Source organism: Ceratotherium simum, chromosome 22, assembly GCF_057802395.1.
Source record: "Ceratotherium simum simum isolate JZ-2026a chromosome 22, ASM5780239v1, whole genome shotgun sequence".
In the NCBI taxonomy this organism is placed as follows: domain Eukaryota; kingdom Metazoa; phylum Chordata; class Mammalia; order Perissodactyla; family Rhinocerotidae; genus Ceratotherium; species Ceratotherium simum.
The window spans coordinates 34,837,616-34,843,776 of NC_141921.1; positions in this window are offsets into that span (position 1 = coordinate 34,837,616).

Below are 6,161 nucleotides of genomic sequence, written 5' to 3' on the forward strand. Positions count from 1 at the left end.
CCAAGGGTATTAGTGCCAGGGCTGCCAAAACAAAGTACCACAAACTTGACTTACACAACAGAAATTTATTGTCTCACAGTTCTGGAGGCTGGAAGTCTGAGGTCAAGGTGTCAGCAGAGTTGGTTCCTTCTGATGGATGTGAGGAAGAATCTGTTCCAGGCCGCTCGCCTAGCTTCTGCTGATTTGCTGGCAGTCTTGGGTGCCACTTGGCTTGTAGAAGCGTTACCACACTCTCTGCCTTCATCTTCACGTGGTGTTCTCCCTGTGTGTGTCTCTCTCTGTGTCCAACTTTCCCGTTTTTAATAAGGACACCAGTCATATTGGATTAGGGCCCTAATGACCTTATCTTAGCTAATTACATCTGCAGTGACCCTATGAGGTCACATTCTGAGGTATTGGGGGTTACGACTTCAACATATGAGTTTTGAGGGGACACAATTCAACCCGTAACACAAGTTCTAACTCTAGGCTATGGAGGTGCCTGCACCATCTCTAGCAGCCCAGTGTTGGCACAGGACCAGGCACATCGTAGGGCTCGGTGATGGTTGGGTAAGTGGATGGATGGGTGGAAGCACGGCTGGATGGACAGAGAGCCACGAGTAATATATGATCGAGGGGACCATCCCCAAACACACCAGTGCCAGAGAAAAAGAGCCCGGTGGGCTGAGGTGAGCAGAGAAGACTCCCTGGAGGGGAGAGATCTCAGCTGAGCCTTAGCTAAAGGGGGAGGATTGGGATTCAGACCCCAAAGATGGAGTGATGGCCTGAGCAAGCACCTAGTCAAGGGGCAAAACTCCTCACCCTGACTCTGCTCTTGCTTTGCTTTAAAAGGATTAAGCCATGTCTCTTCTCTTAGACTCAGTTTTTCTAGCTAGAAAATGGACAATTAGCTCTCTCTTCTCTTTGTTGTGACCCACAAATATTGGAGAGATTGTGAGGATACTTGAGACAGTGATGCGTTTTGAGCGCCTCAGAATGTTCACACTAGGTGTGTTCCTGCCCACAGGTATGCGTGCGCCCACAGCCCCCAGCATCTCTCACCTGGACAGCTCGGCCTCTTCCCCTCCAACTGCTGTCCTCAGAAGAGCAACCTGCGTAAAGACTGTGTTGCTCCCCTTCACCAGCTCCCACTGCACACGCTTGCCCTGCAGGACCTGGACCCTGCCCAGCCTGCCCCCCACCAGGGCTCCCCCTCCCCACTTTGAGCCTGCTTTCTGCCCTTGAACAGTCTAAGCCCTTTCCTGCCTGTCTTTCAAATTGGAATGTTCTCCACACACCCTTGCAATGAATGAATGAATACATGCACTTTTGTTAAAGCTTCCATGTGTTGCATGCCTACTGTGAATGAGGCTGTGTGCTGCGTGCTTTATGCACACCCTCTTTGAATGCTCACAGCAATTTCCTGAGAGGGTACTTGATCACCCAGGTCACAGGGAGCAGTGGCAGAGCTGGGTTCTGAACCCAGACTGCTAGCAAGGAGCTGCTTGGGAAAATGTGAGAGGCTGCTAAGGACAATGACAGTGCTGGGGACCACACACACACACACACACACACACACACACACACACACACACAGGCTGAAGGTACAGAAAGGAGGCATCATGTTTTCCTGCAGAGGACTGTCTTCCAGACACTCCCCCTTTCCCAATGACCAAGGGAACAGGCGTCTTCCTCTTCCCTGCTCTGAGCCCTGGGGCCCCTCATTCTGCACCCCTCCTTCTCCCTTCCTTGTTAGTAATAGATTCTCCCCAAAGCATGCCCCCTTCCCCAAGCAGGAATTAAAACCCCAGCCTGGCCCTTTAGGAGTTGACCCTACAGTTGAGGAGCTGGAAACTCATGCAAGATGCAACTTGAGAACAACTGGAAAATGTAAGCAACCTATAATAATGGGTTAAATTAAACTAATTGTGAAAGCAAAAGGATTCAGCAGAGGCTTTCTGCAAGGGTTGCGGAACTGCAGAGGGAGGGATTAGAGAAGATTCTAAACTTTAAAGAACCCAGTAATATTCTAATAAACCCAGTGAGAAATGGGTGAGACCTTTACAAAGAAAACTGTAAAAGTGTACGGAAGAACATAAAAGACTTGAAGAAATGCAGATGAAAACCCTGATCATGGGTGGAAAGGTTCAATATGATAAAAGTTGTCAATTTCCTCCCAAATTAATGTTTAATTTCAGCGTGCTCTCAACCAAAATCCCAAGATAATTTTTTTTTATTTTACTGAGGTCATAATAGTTTATAACATTGTGAAATTTCAATTATACGTTATTATTTGTCAGTCACCATATATATGTGGCCCTTTACCCCTTATGCCCACCCCCCCAACCCCCTCCCCCTCTGGTAACCACTCATCTGCTCTCTTTGTCCATGTGTTTGTTTACCAAGATAATTTTTCATGGAACTTGACAAGCTGATTCACGTGGAAGAGAAAATGCACAATGGTCAAGACAACTTTGAAAAAGAATAATGAGGGAGCTGGCCCTCCCGAAATGTGTTATGAAGCTGTAATAAATAATATAGTGTGGTATTGGTGTAAGAACAGAGCAACTGAACAATTGGAATAGATTAGAGAGCCAGAAACAATTCTGTGTATATGTTGATTAGTATAGGATAAAGGAAGCCCTTTAGATCAGTTGAGATATGATGAACCATTTTTTTTTTTTTTTTTTGTAAGGAGATCAGCCCTGTGCTAACATCTGCCAATCCTCCTCTTTTTTTGCCGAGGAAGACTGGCCCTGGGCTAACATCCGTGCCCATCTTCCTCCACTTTATATGGGACGCTGCCACAGCATGGCTTGCCAAGCAGTGCATCGGTGCGTGCCTGGGATCTGAACCAGGGAACCCCGGGCTGCTGCAGCGGAGCGCACACTTAACCACTTGCGCCACGGGGCTGGCCCCTGAACCATTTAATTATGGTGTTAGGATATCCACTTGGGAAAAAAATGAATCTAGATCCTGCCTGCCTCACACACACTGTTCACAACAATAAATTCCACACATACTAGAGATCTAAACATATAAAAACCATAAAAGTATTAGATAAAATATAACAGAATGTGTTTATATCTTTGGGTGAGCAAAGCCATCTTTAAAAAGACATAAATGAAGAAAAACATAAAGGAAAGACCGATACATTTGGCAACACCAAAATTCAATTCTCTTATAAACAAGATACAATAAATAAAATTAAAAGACAAGTGACAGATTGGGAGAAAAAAAACTGCAACATACATAGCTAGTGATCCAGAATATACATAAACAACTCATAAAATTAAAAAAACCTAACCAGATAAAAAAGAGAGCAAAAGATTGAAACAGACCACTTAGAGAAGAAAAAATACAAAAAGCAAGAAGAAATTTTTTGAAAAAATAATCTCACTAATAATATGAGAAATGCATTTAAAACCACAAGGAGGTAACATTTTTCTCCCATCAGGTTGGCAAAAATGATAAAGTTTGACATTAAGCATTGGTGACTGGGTACTGTCACCCACTGCGAGGGCCAATTTCACAGTGTTATTAAACTTAAAGTGAATTTACCAGGACTTCCAGGCTTGGAAGACAATGGTGCCTCCCTAATTTCTAATCTCCCTGCTCACCCTCCCCTCAAGAAATGTAAATCAACAAAGAGAGGAAATAAAACCACCCGTGAACCTCGAATTACCTGAACTAGAGAAATCCACATTCCAACAGAGCTCCCACTGCCCGCAGCTGCAAGCCTGTGGGAGCAGAGAGTGACGGAGAGGAGGTTTAAGGGACATCGTGAAACATAGTAGAGGGATGTGGTGATCTTAGATGACCCCCAGACAAAATCACTCTCAGAACGCCCAACACCAAATGCCGAAATACTGGACACAGTTTGGGCGTAACAGCCACCAGCAGCACCAGCAACAGGGAAGAGTCTGGAAAGAGAGGAAGGGGCAGCCTTGAAGAAGCATTGCTTCTTGGGGAGAATCAGATATACAGAGTAGGGGTGGTCCCCCTTGTAGATGTGGTAGTGAAGGAAAGAGGGGATTAAGAAGGGAAAATTAAGAATCTTAAAAAACAAACAAGAAATAAGAAAAGCCAACTGCCCCCCACACACACACCGCCTTCATAAAGGATGCTGAACGGGGGCAGCAGGATGGACAGCAGGGGGCGCGCTTGAATGGGGAATCCTGTCCATGAATGACTGGGATCCAGAAAAAGGCAGATCACATGCACTCAAAACTACCGTTAAAAAAAAAACAGAAAAGAAATGCAAATCAGAGCAATGCAAATCAGAGCATTTCAACTGATAAAAATTCTCCCTCCAAAATCAAGCATAAAGTTGAAGAAAACCATAACCCAACACTTCAAACTGAATTAAAAATCTTCAAATAAGCATTTGGGGATATGGAAAAACACCTCAAATCAGAAATACAAAAACTAATAACAGAAACAGACCCTTCCCCCACCCCCACCCCAAAAGGAAGAAATGAAATGAGAATTGATCCTGGAGAAGAAAATAAAAAATCATATCATAAATGAAGATTAAACTGAAAGGTGGCCAAAAAAGAAGAGATCCAAATGAAAACTTAATAAAAGACATTGAAGAAGGGCAGAAAAACAATCAAGAAAATGAAAATTAGATAAAGAAGTAAAAATGGTCAGAGAAAAAGTAGCTGAAATGGAAGACAGGCAAAGAGCTAACTAATTTAAAACCAGAATCCAAGATGACTTTCTAGAAATAAAAGAAGACCGGGATCTATACATCGAAAGGGCTCATTGGGTACAATGTAAATTGACACTGAGTGATCAGCTCCAAGACAGATCCCAGTAAAGCTGTTGGACTTGAACCATAGAAAATCCTCAGGGCCTCCAGGCAAAAGTATGAAATAACTTATAAAGGCAACAGAATTAGACTGACATCAGACTCATTAAAAAATAACATACATTATACAAGGCAAATTCATAGAGACAGAAAATAGAATAGAGATCACCAGTGGCTGGGAGAACAGGAGAAGGAATTGTTTGATGGGTACAGGGTTTTTGTTGGGGATGATGAAAATGTTTTGCATATAGAAAATGTTTTAGGTGGTGGGGGTTATATGACACTGTGAATATATTTAATGCCACTGAATTGCACACTTATGAATAGTTAAAATGATAAATATTATGTATATTTTGACACAATAAAAAATATACAAAGCAGGGCAATAGTGGAGCAGCATTCTCAAGAAACTATGGAAGCAATCCAAGGATGTTACATTGAACCAACTGTCCTTCAAATATCAAAACTACAGGAAGTAGTTTTGAATGTGCAAGAGCTCAGGGAAGACACTAGACATGTGCCCTCCCTGAGGAATCTATTATAGAAGGAGCTTCATCTAACAAAAGACGACTACTTATAAAAGGACTGTTAGTGAGCATTTCATACATTTCAATTGTAGAGCAAAGACTAAATCAAGGGTGGGGTCCTGGGTAAAATAGTAAAACACAACCATTACATGTTTTGAAAGAGCAGAACAAATGCATCTGAAAAATGGAGGAAAGGAGAAAGAAAGGAGACAGAGAGAGATTATTGACTGCTGGATCCACGGGAATAAAAAGATACCATTCAAAATGGACAGACTAGATAATAAAAAGTTAAGCGAGAAAAGAGAGTGTTAAGGGCACTATAAAAAATACTAATACAAAGAGAACCACTAAGAACAAAAATACAGATCTTCCTAAATACCAATACATTTAAAACGAGCAAAGAGGATCTATCAGATAGAGAAAGAAACTGTAAATATAATAAACACAGAAACTACAACATAATGTGACAGAATTTAGGCCAAACACATCAGTCATATCAGTAAATGTGAACGGGCTTGACTCACTTATAAGAAAATTATTTTTTAATTGGCTCAGAAAACAAAACTCAATGCTATGGTGTATATGAGAGACATAACTAAAACACAGTGATTCAAAAAGGTGAAAAATAAAGGGATGGACATAGATTTATGAGGCAAATGGGGAAAAAAGCCCGGTCTGCAACCCTGATACCAGAATTCAACCAAAATAAAACATTAAATAAGACAAGGAAGGACATGCTATAATGCTAAACCACATTTCACAATGAAGACATCAACCATGAATGTCTATGCACCAAATCAATCCCCTATCTAAAGCAGAAAACACAGGAGCTGCGAAGAGAA